General features: G+C 45.0%; 1 protein-coding gene across 2 annotated transcripts in view; it reads right to left on the minus strand.

Annotated features, from left to right (window-relative positions):
• The window catches only part of TEX12 (testis expressed 12), a 220,867-nt gene that overhangs the window by 104,624 nt on the left and 103,771 nt on the right, over positions 1–12,472 (minus strand). The window lies entirely within an intron of this gene.

A 12,472-nucleotide genomic window follows, 5' to 3' on the forward strand; every position in this document is an offset into this window, starting at 1 on the left:
CAGTATATGCCGTTTAGGTGTAATCGTTAAACTGAACATAATGGCTTGTCCTATATTGTTGCTAACTTTATATATGTATGTATGTAATCATTAACCTGTTGTTATGCTGAAAGGTCCTAAGTAATAATGAGTGTATAATCTGAAAGTTGCATAGTCTACTATGGATTTTTTTTTCTTTTGATTTGTTATTGTAATTTTATATGTTTAAATGGCATGTTTTGTATGTACGTATGTATTGTTTTGTTGTAAAATGCAAACATTTCTTCAATAAAAATGTGTATGATTTAAAAAAAAAAAAGTTACACAGTGCCCTATAGCAAAAAATGGCCTGGTCAGAAAGGGGGAGGGGAAATCTTCCAGGGCTGAAGTGGTTATATTGTACCAGGATCAGTGCTGCTTTGTCTTCAGCCTCTAGTGTATAGGCATGTGCATTTCGTTTCGTTCCGAATCGAAATTCGGACGAATTTTTCATTATTCGGAAATTCGGATGCATCCGAATTTCCGAATGACAAAAGTAAAGAATTTAAACGAATCCGAAAAAAAAACGAACGAATTCGAATCGAATTCGAAAACATATTCGAATCGAATTCGAAAACATATTCGAATCGAATTCGAAAACATATTCGAAAACATATTCGAATTGAATTCGAAAACATGATGCTATTCTTTTATACTTTCTATTCTATCCTAATCTTTTCTATTGGAATTCGATTTCATTCTATACGAATTTCAAATTTCGCAAAATGGTTATATATAGTTTACTTTTTCAAATTCAGTTATTGTTTTTTTCGAATTTGATAGTTTTTTCGAATGTGGTAGAAATTTTTCGAATTTGACAGTTTTTTTCGAATGTGGTAGAATTTTTTCGAATTTGACAGTTTTTTTCGAATGTGGTAGAATTTTTTCGAAATTGATAGTTTTTTCAAATGTAGTAAGAATTTTTTCGAATTTGACAGTTTTTTTCGAATGTGGTAGAATTTTTTCGAATTTGATAGTTTTTTCAAATGTAGTAAGAATTTTTTCGAATTTGATAGTTTTTTTCGAATGTGGTAGAAATTTTTCGAATTTGACAGTTTTTTTCGAATGTGGTAGAATTTTTTTGAATTTGATAGTTTTTTCAAATGTAGTAAGAATTTTTTCGAATTTGATAGTTTTTTTCGAATGTGGTAGAAATTTTTCGAATTTGACAGTTTTTTTCGAATGTGGTAGAATTTTTTCGAATTTGATAGTTTTTTCAAATGTAGTAAGAATTTTTTCGAATTTGATAGTTTTTTTCGAATGTGGTAGAAATTTTTCGAATTTGACAGTTTTTTTCGAATGTGGTAGAATTTTTTCGAATTTGATAGTTTTTTCAAATGTAGTAAGAATTTTTTCGAATTTGACAGTTTTTTTCGAATGTGGTAGAATTTTTTCGAATTTGATAGTTTTTTCAAATGTAGTAAGAATTTTTTCGAATTTGATAGTTTTTTTCGAATGTGGTAGAAATTTTTCGAATTTGACAGTTTTTTTAGAATGTGGTAGAATTTTTTCGAATTTGATAGTTTTTTTCGAATGTGGTGGAATTTTTTCGAATTTGATAGTTTTTTCCGAATGTGGTAGAATTTTTTCGAAATTTGATAGTTTTTTTCGAATGTGGTGGAATTTTTTCGAATTTGACAGTTTTTTTCGAATGTGTTAGAATTTTTTCGAATTTGATAGTTTTTTTCGAATACGGTCGAATTTTTTCGAATGCGGTCGAATTTTTTCGAATTCGAATACGAAACGAAACGAATTCCGAAAACTAATGTAATGAATGCAACGAATTTAACTAAACGAATTAAGTTAAATAACGAATCGAAACGAAACTAAACTAAACGAATTTTTTCATCCTGCACATGTCTACTAGTGTATCCCAAGACCCTGTGATTCTGTATGTATCCTGACTCCAGTTGCAATTCTAGCTTGTCTGCCTCTGCCTGCATTGACCTTGGCTTGTCCACTGACCACTGCTCCTGCCTGCACCATTTGCTTCTGTTCCCCTGATTGGTTCCTGACCCAGCTTGTACCCTGACCACACTCTTGCCTGTCCCTCTGTATCTGATCTGTCCTGTCAGTGCATGACCCGGCCTGCCTGACTCTTCTACTCTTTCTATGGTCACAGGTACCTGCCTATCATCCTGCTGTGCCTACTGATATACAGTCTGCTACCAGCACATGCCTCACCTGCCCGCTATCATCTGTACCAGTCTGCTGCCTGCCAGCCTGCCTGTTTTGCTGAAGACCACTGATGATTTCTCCTGCCTGGCGTGGACACCTGCTCTGCTACTAGCAAGACTTGCAGGCACTTGTGCCTCCTGTTCACACTACCAGGAGCCCTGAGTCAGGGGCTTTCCTCATAATATCAGGCTCTGCTACCACATACGTGATAAGAGATCCAATTCTAACATACAGAAAACAAGTGGATTTTATTGGTTACATATTAAATACTAGTTGTTACCTGTATAGATGGTTAATAAATGTCCCAAAAGGACAATATATCTGCCCAGGGCAGAATCGCAATAGAAACAGTGATAAGGCTACGTTGGCACAGGTGATCATCCACAGTGCAAAGGGCATCAGCAAGTTGTGGCCTCCAAGCCTGTACACTTTAGTGACAGGTCACCGGCAGACACAGCTATCCGTGGCCATCTGCACAGTCAATAATTACCTGCAGTAATCCCTGCTGGACGCGCTTTGTGCATTTCTAAAATTTACATTTATACCCAGAAGTCTGGAATCTTTGTGATTTATTAATCGGAGCTGATCCCGAAGATAAATACCAAAAGACACATTTTTGCATTTCTAGTGAAAAAGGACAATGGCGTCCCGGGGGGGGGCAGAGCGGGCCCTGACCCCCCCCTCCAACATTATGCTGTGCCCCACCATGTGCCCCCCCATTTAAAAAAAAAAAAATTTCTTTTACAAAAAGGCAATGTCTTTTTGTTTGCATTCGTAGCGGATATTACTTGGGCCGCCGCTGGAGTAACACAGTCTCTATTTAGAGGGAGAGTGTCCCCAGTCCGCTCCTGCAGGTGATTCCTCCTCCCTCTGCTCGATGACACTGCATAATGCGAGCGCTCACACAACCATGGCCGCTCGATCTGCTCCTTCCCCTGCATCCTCATTGGCAGGGAGAAGAGTGAGTTGCAGGAAGGACTCCACCAGGACTCTCAGTTACTGAAAAAACCAGACTGATTTCTCCCGTCCTTAGGACAGGAGAACCAGCCTGTAAATTCCAAGAGATGCCAGACCAGCACTGTCAATAGCAGGGGCAGGACAGCAAGGGGAGGCTGGGGAACCCCACAGTGGCAGAACACCAGGGCCCGGTGGCAAGACAACCTTTGCAACCCTGATAGTTCTCCCACTGCTTTGGACCCTTATATTTTCTTGGTATGCTGGTGACATATATCTCTTGTTTTCTGCCACCCTGGGGGGCCCCAATACAGTAGGAAGGGAGCTCACAGCAGACAGCAGAACATGTAAAAGGGCCATTGTGGCATCGTAGTAAAAGGCCCCAGGATATATATATATATATATATATATATATATATATATATATATATATATATATATATATATATATACACACATATATATTGCATTTTATAGTTGACCCTAGTTGCCCCCCTACTTTTGTCCCTGTCCCCCCATGTGCCCCCCCTAAATATGAAAGCTAGAGCCGCCACTGAAAAAGGATGCTACAAAGTTGCAACATATGTACTTCTACTTTCCGGCAGACGTCTATGCATACATGCTTAAAGCAGGACTTCACTCTAAAAGTAAAGTACTGCTGGTTGGCTCCCCCACCGCCCAGCCTGCAACTGAGTGTAGCCCTTAAATCCGAAGGAGCTGCTAGACATATTGGGTCCCCTGTTCCTGTGCCCACGACTCTGAAAATAGCACCACACACACTCTGACACACCTAGCGGGGTACAGGTGTATATGCAATACCTTGGTGGCAAAAGAGATAAGAAACAAAAGTGATGACACAGCAAACAGTTAAACTATAGCAAGAAATATATTGCAAATAGGTGAACAGTAGAAATTTACCATAAAAAAACCAAACAATAGGCGTAGAGAGCAACCCCTCCTAAACTGGGGTTGAGGCAATCCTAACTAAGGAGTAGGGATGAGCCGAACACCCCCTGGTTCGGTTCGCACCAGAACCCGCGAACGGACCGAAAGTTCGCACGAACGTTAGAACCCCATTGACGTCTATGGGACTCGAACGTTCGAAATCAAAAGTGCTCATTTTAAAGGCTAATTTGCATGGTATTGTCCTAAAAAGGGTTTGGGGACCCGGGTCCTACCCCAGGGGACATGTATCAATGCAAAAAAAACTTTTAAAAACGGCCGTTTTTTCGGGAGCAGTGATTTTAATGATGCTTAAAGTAAAAAAAAAAAAGTGAAATATTCCTTTAAATATCGTACCTGGGGGGTGTCTATAGTATGCCTGTAAAGTGACGCGTGTTTCCCATGTTTAGAACAGTCCCTGCACCAAATGTCATTTTTAAAGGAAAAAATCTCATTTAAAACTGCTTGCGGGTTTAATGTCATGTCGGGTCATGGCAATATGGATGAAAATCAGTGAGACAAACGGCATGGGTACCCCCCAGTCCATTACCAGGCCCTTTGGGTCTTGTATGGATATTAAGGGGAACCCCGCACCCAAATTAAAATAAGGAAAGGTGTGGGGCCACCAGGCCCTATATACTCTGAACAGCAGTATACAGGCGGTGCAAACAAGACAGGGACTGTAGGTTTGTTGTTAAGTAGAATCTGTTTGTAATTTTGAACATTTTTAACGTGTTTAGCTCCAGCCAAAAAATCTTTTCTAAGCTTTTTGGAAAACATAGGGAAGGGTTATCACCCCTGTGACATTTGTTTTGCTGTCTTTCCTCCTCTTCAGAAGATTTCACCTCACTTTTTTGTCCCAATGAAAAATGTTTTTTGAAAATTTGGGTTTTTTTGTGGAACAAGGATTGGAAAGCATCAGTGGAAAGGAGAAATTGTTTTCCCATATTAACTCTTACAGGAAAGAATTTCCCTTCCTAGGGGTAGATTTCATCTCACTTCCTGTTGTCTCCTTCCGTTTGCAAGTAGGAGTCGTTTGTAAGTTAGATGTTTGAAAGTAGGGTCCTGCCCTATATACTCAGCAGAAATTTGGGCCTTAGGTGTTGCTGTGGCCACAACACTGTAAGCCCTCACAGGGCCCTGCTGTGAAATATTAGATCAAGAATTGTAATTACATGCCCCTGTTGAACAGGAGCTGAAAAATTAGGCCTTAGGCACTGGTGCTGGTGCCACAACACTGCAACCCCTCACAGACACTCTAGTTGGAACGCAGGAACGAGCCCTGCTGCAAAGTATTGCTTCAAAAATTGTAATTACACGCCCCTGTTAGACAGGGGCAGAAAAATTGGGCCTTAGGCACTGGTGCTGGTGCCACAACACTGCAACCCCTCACAGACACTCTAGTTGGAACGCAGGAACGAGCCCTGCTGCAAAGTATTGCATCAAAAATTGTAATTACACGCCCCTGTTAGACAGGGGCAGAAAAATTGGGCCTTAGGCACTGGTGCTGGTGCCACAACACTGCAACCCCTCACAGACACTCTAGTTGGAACGCAGGAACGAGCCCTGCTGCAAAGTATTGCATCAAAAATTGTAATTACACGCCCCTGTTAGACAGGGGCAGAAAAATTTGGGCCTTAGGCACTGGTGCTGGTGCCACAACACTGCAACCCCTCACAGACACTCTAGTTGGAACGCAGGAACGAGCCCTGCTGCAAAGTATTGCATCAAAAATTGTAATTACACGCCCCTGTTAGACAGGGGCAGAAAAATTGGGCCTTAGGCACTGGTGCTGGTGCCACAACACTGCAACCCCTCACAGACACTCTAGTTGGAATGCAGGAACGAGCCCTGCTGCAAAGTATTACATCAAAAATTGTAATTACACGCCCCTGTTAAACAGGGGCTGAAAAATTGTGCCTTAGGCACTGGTGGTGGCGCCCAGAACCAAAAATGTTCTTACAAGCTATCAGCGTGATGATTGAGGAGGAAGAGGATAATTACTCAGGGATAGTCACTCAGCATCAGCATAGGCAGTCTTTGAAGGGATCTGAGATTTCAAAAAAAATTATTCGGTTACATCAGCATCAGGTGCTTGGTAGCTGGTGGTGATCCAAGACTCATTCATTTTTATGAAGGTCAGCCGATCGACCGAGTCGGTGGACAGACGCACCCTGTGATCGGTTACCACGCCTCCAGCAGCACTGAATGTGCGTTCCGAAAGAACGCTGGATGCAGGACAGGCCAGTAGCTCAATTGCATACTGTGCAAGCTCTGGCCAGTGATCCATCCTCAAGACCCAGTAACCCAGAGGATTTTCGGTGGGAAAGGTGTCCAAGTCTGATCTTGCCCCTAGGTATTCCTGCACCATGTAAAACAGACGCTGGCGATGGTTGCTGGAACCGATCATACCTTGGGGCTGCGGACCAAAAAATTGTCTGAACGCATCGGTCAGACGGCCACCTTCTCCACCGCTCCTTCTTTGACTGACCGAAGCCTCAGCAACACGTTGTCCAGAAACAGGAGTTTGTAACCTCCCAGTCTCTGGGAACGCGTTGCACAGACCTTTCTGCAAGGCCTCCCGAAGATGTTTCATCCTCTGCTCCCTCTGCGATGGCAAGATAAGGTCCGCAACCTTACCCTTGTAACGTGGATCAAGGAGGGTTGCCAGCCAGTATTGGTCCTTCTCCTTGATACCACGAATACGAGGATCCTTACGCAGGCTTTGCAGGATCAGGGAGGCCATGCAGCGTAGGTTTGCTGAGGCATTCGGTCCGGAGTCCTCTGGGTCACTAAGAACGACATGGTCCGCAGCCACCTCCTCCCAGCCACGTACAAGTCCATGTGTTTCTTGGGACTGATCCCTTAAAGACTGCTGCTGATGCTGAGTGCCAGGCTCCACCTCCATACTGACACAATCTTCCTCCTCCTCCTCTTCCTCCTCGTCCTCTTCCTGTGTGATCGGCGGGCACGCAGGAACACTGTCTGGATAAAGGGGGCCTTGAGAGCTAAGGAAGTCCTCCTCTTCCTGCCTCTGTTCTGCCTCAAGTGCCCTGTCCATTATTCCACGCAGCGTGTGCTCCAACAGGTGGACAAGGGGGACAGTGTCACTGATGCATGCACTGTCACTGCTCACCATCCTCGTGGCCTCCTCGAATGGTGACAGGACAGTGCATGCATCCCTGATCATGGCCCACTGGCGTGGGGAAAAAAAACCAAGCTCCCCTGACCCTGTCCTGGTGCCATAGTCGCACAGGTACTCATTGATGGCCCTCTGCTGCGCGTGCAGCCGCTGCAGCATGGCCAACGTTGAGTTCCACCTGGTGGGCATGTCACAGATTAGGCGGTTCTTGGGCAGGTTAAACTCCTTTTGGAGGTCCGTCAGCCGAGCACTGGCATTATATGACCGGTGGAAATGTACACAGACTTTCCTGGCCTGCCTCAGGACATCCTGTAAGCCCGGGTACCTGCCCAAGAACCGCTGCACCACCAAGTTAAGGACGTGAGCCAAACAGGGCACATGGGTCATTTGTCCCTGTCGGAGGGCAGAGAGGAGGTTGGTGCCATTGTCGCAAACCACCATTCCTGCCTTAAGTTGGCGTGGCGTCAACCACCTCTGAACCTGCCCCTGCAGAGCTGACAAAACCTCTGCCCCAGTGTGGCTCCTGTCCCCCAAGCACACCAGCTCAAGCACCGCATGGCATCTTTTGGCCTGCGTACTTGCGTAGCCCCTTGAACGCCTACGGAGCACCGCTGGTTCCGAGGAAGAGGTCATGGAGGAAGAAGAAGAGGAGGGGGTGGAGGAGAGAGGTGTGTCACAATCAGCATTTTGGAGGCGTGGTGGCGGAACAACCTCCAACACTACTGCACCTTGTCCTGCATCCTTCCCAGCTGCCAGCAGAGTCACCCAATGCGCCGTGAAACTTAGGTAACGTCCCTGTCCATGCCTGCTGGACCATGAGTCAGCGGTAATATGCACCTTACCGCTGACCGCCCTGTCCAGCGAGGCATGGACATTGCCTTCCACATGGCGGTAGAGAGCCGGAATCGCCTTCCGTGAGAAAAAGTGGCGTTTGGGTACCTGCCACTGAGGAACCGCACATTCCACAAACTCACGGAAGGGGGCAGAGTCTACCAACTGAAAAGGCAGCAGTTGAAGTGCTAGCAATTTTGCCAAGCTAGCATTCAACCGCTGGGCATGTGGATGGCTGGGAGCAAACTTCTTTCGGCGGTGCAGCAGCTGGGGCAGGGAAATTTGCCTGGTACAATCTGACGTCGGTGTACCAAAAGCAGATTGCCCACAAGTACTTGGCTGTGACACACCTAATTCTACACCTTCATTCCTCTCACTGCAGGTCTCAGAGAGGACTGAAGGTCTAGTGGGGTTGGAAATCTCAGCTGATGAGGAGCAAGGAGAGATCCTCTTTGTTCTTTGGTGTGGGTCTTTTAGATACGCTTGCCAACGAACTGCATGGCAGGTCAACATATGTCTGGTCAAGCATGTGGTACCCAAGCGGGAGATGTTTTGGCCACGCGAGATACGCTTGAGACATATGTTGCAAATAGCAGCGGTGCGATCTGATGCACTCGTCTCAAAAAAGGCCCACACCAAAGAACTTTTTGAATAACGCACAGAGACTGCAGCGCCCTGCACATGTGGAGCTTTGGGGTGTGATGCAGTCAATGTGCTGCCCTTAGGCTGGCCCCTGGAGGGCATCCTGCCTCGTTGGTGATGTGCCGCCGCCTCCTCCTCCTCCTCCTCCTCCTCCTCCTCTCTCCTATCAGGCACCCACGTTGAGTCAGTGACCTCATCATCCCCTCCCTCCTCATCACTGGAGCAAACCTGGCAGTATGCTGCAGCAGGGGGAGCATGACTGCCAGATTGCTGTCCTTCTTGGGCACCCCCTCTGTCCGTGCTCATGTTACTGCCTTCATCGAGCTCAGTATCGTCATCAGAGCCTTCCAAACGCTGGGCATCCTCCTGGAGCATGTACCCAACACTGTGGTCAAACAGTTCGAGGGAATCCTCATGAGGACATGGTGGAGCTAGGGAAGGAGTCACTGATGACATTGAGCTGAGGGAAGAGGCCGCTGCTTTGCCAGACAAAGCACCCTGGGCATGGGTGAGAGAGGATGAGGAGGATGAGGACGGCTTGGTCATCCACTCGACCAAGTCTTCCGCATGTTGCGGCTCAACACGGCCAGCTGCCGAAAAAAAGGCCAAGCGTGTCCCATGGCCACGTGCTGATGAGGATGTACCGTCTCCACGACCAGCACTAGACACAGAGCCTGCTTGCCCTCTCTTATTGGCTTGTGACTGTCTGCCTCTCCTTCTTGGCCTTCCAGACATACTAATGGCCTGTAGCTGCACTAAGCTGGGATAGAACACCTGTAATTTTCTTCAAGTAGCTTTATATACTGTAACCAGACAAGCCTGCCTGTCAGTAGGAAGATAACAGGAACGGATCTAGCTGAACACTGTGAGCAGGACGCACTGTACTAAATGTAAATAGTCTAGCTGCCTGACCGTGGTACTAATAGGATCAAATAGAACACCTGTAATTTTCTTCAGGTAGCTTTATATACTGTAACCAGACAAGCCTGCCTGTCAGTAGGAAGATAACAGGAACGGATCTAGCTGTACACTGTGAGCAGGACGCACTGTACTAAATGTAAATAGTCTAGCTGCCTGACCGTGGTACTAATAGGATCAAATAGAACACCTGTAATTTTCTTCAGGTAGCTTTATATACTGTAACCAGACAAGCCTGCCTGTCAGTAGGAAGATAACAGGAACGGATCTAGCTGAACACTGTGAGCAGGACGCACTGTACTAAATGTAAATAGTCTAGCTGCCTGACCGTGGTACTAATAGGATCAAATAGAACACCTGTAATTTTCTTCAGGTAGCTTTATATACTGTAACCAGACAAGCCTGCCTGTCAGTAGGAAGATAACAGGAACGGATCTAGCTGAACACTGTGAGCAGGACGCACTGTACTAAATGTAAATAGTCTAGCTGCCTGACCGTGGTACTAATAGGATCAAATAGAACACCTGTAATTTTCTTCAAGTAGCTTTATATACTGTAACCAGACAAGCCTGCCTGTCAGTAGGAAGATAACAGGAACGGATCTAGCTGAACACTGTGAGCAGGACGCACTGTACTAAATGTAAATAGTCTAGCTGCCTGACCGTGGTACTAATAGGATCAAATAGAACACCTGTAATTTTCTTCAGGTAGCTTTATATACTGTAACCAGACAAGCCTGCCTGTCAGTAGGAAGATAACAGGAACGGATCTAGCTGTACACTGTGAGCAGGACGCACTGTACTAAATGTAAATAGTCTAGCTGCCTGACCGTGGTACTAATAGGATCAAATAGAACACCTGTAATTTTCTTCAGGTAGCTTTATATACTGTAACCAGACAAGCCTGCCTGTCAGTAGGAAGATAACAGGAACGGATCTAGCTGAACACTGTGAGCAGGACGCACTGTACTAAATGTAAATAGTCTAGCTGCCTGACCGTGGTACTAATAGGATCAAATAGAACACCTGTAATTTTCTTCAGGTAGCTTTATATACTGTAACCAGACAAGCCTGCCTGTCAGTAGGAATTTAACAGGAACGGATCTAGCTGAACACTGTGAGCAGGACGCACTGCACTAAATGTAAATAGTCTAGAAGATAACAGGAACGGATCTAGCTGAACACTGTGAGCAGGACGCACTGCACTAAATGTAAATAGTCTAGAAGATAACAGGAACGGATCTAGCTGAACACTGTGAGCAGGACGCACTGCATTAAATGTAAATAGTCTAGATAGAAGATAACAGGAACGGATCTAGCTAAACTGAATACAGTGTATATATATATATGCAACACCTGGGATGCATATATATACACAATACACTGTAAGTGCAGCTAACTGACTGACTGTTCTGCCTAATCTATCTAACTCAAATCAAATGACACTGTCTCTCTCTCTATCTCTCAGCACACCGGAACACACACTACACAGGGCCGCCGTGCAGGCGGCCTTATATAGTGTGGGATGTGTACTAAATCCCCTGAGCCATAATTGGCCAAAGCCACCCTGGCTTTGGCCAATTACAGCTCTCTCTACTGACGGCGCTGTGATTGGCCAAGCATGCGGGTCATAGTGCATGCTTGGCCAATCATCAGCCAGCAATGCACTGCGATGCCGCAGTGAATTATGGGCCGTGACGCGCCACACGAATTTAGCGCGAACGGCCCATAACGTTCGCAATTCGGCGAACGATCGAACAGCCGATGTTCGAGTCGAACATGGGTTCGACTCGAACACGAAGCTCATCCCTACTAAGGAGTTTTACGTCACAATAACAGTTCAGCAGTTTGTAATATACCCTCTCTTCTGCTGGCCAGCTCATTGGGGTCCATCTCTTAAGCTTTGTTCACACTTGCTCAAAATACTGACACTTAACATACACACCTAAAACATTAATGCGAGTTCTTTATTGAGTTTGCGTCACACTTTACCATAAACTTGAATAGAAGAAGTTGAGATTTAAATCAAAAAGTCCAAAGTCCACACACAGTTTCATTTTTGAAGCACAGCAACTCAACGCAAATGCTTCATGTTTTGATAATATGAACGGCACTGTGTCCACATTATCAATTGCAGACTGCTTTAGTAGGAGTTTGAGAAGAGTTAAAGTAATGATAAAGGCACTAGCTCTGTGATATCTGCAGGCAATACTGTTTCTCTTTTGTCTGGACTCCAGGCACTGGTAAGTAACAAATCATTAAAAGTTAGCAGCTACACTGTAATAAAAAATGGAAGTTCCTCTTTGAATGTCCATGTTTTTTGGTTTATGTGGCGAAGACATCATGTATTACGCTATTCCTTCCTTTAAGACAGTAACAGCTAGGAGTTCTTGTGATGTCCCGTGCATGTTAAAGTGCTGATAAGTGGAGCAACGTGTAAGAAGGCCTTGTTGCGCCTACCTTTGTGGGAGACTGTATTTTCTGATCTTCACAGGATGAAATCTGTGGCAAACCATGAGATCAAAACCTGTGGACAAATCCATCACCTCATGAAGGCCCAACCCCCCCGGTTCTATAGGAGACTGGGCACACTTGATGGCTTTTGTGTAGGTATTTGCCTTGTCTATTCTTTATCAATATCCTCTTGCTAACAATTCACTGATTTGTACATTCATAATTTGCATAAGTTGCACAAGTTGTTACCTGTGTTAGGCCTCCACTCTATTCTAAGGATCTAACTTTAGTATTGTCAATGTTCCAAAACCCCCGTTCTAACCTGCAGTAAAACCTTGGTTTGAGAGCGTTTTTAAAGACAAGCAAAATGTTTTAATACATTTTGACTTGATAT

The sequence above is a fragment of the Aquarana catesbeiana genome, linkage group LG10 (genome assembly GCF_042186555.1).
Source record: "Aquarana catesbeiana isolate 2022-GZ linkage group LG10, ASM4218655v1, whole genome shotgun sequence".
Lineage (NCBI taxonomy): Eukaryota > Metazoa > Chordata > Amphibia > Anura > Ranidae > Aquarana > Aquarana catesbeiana.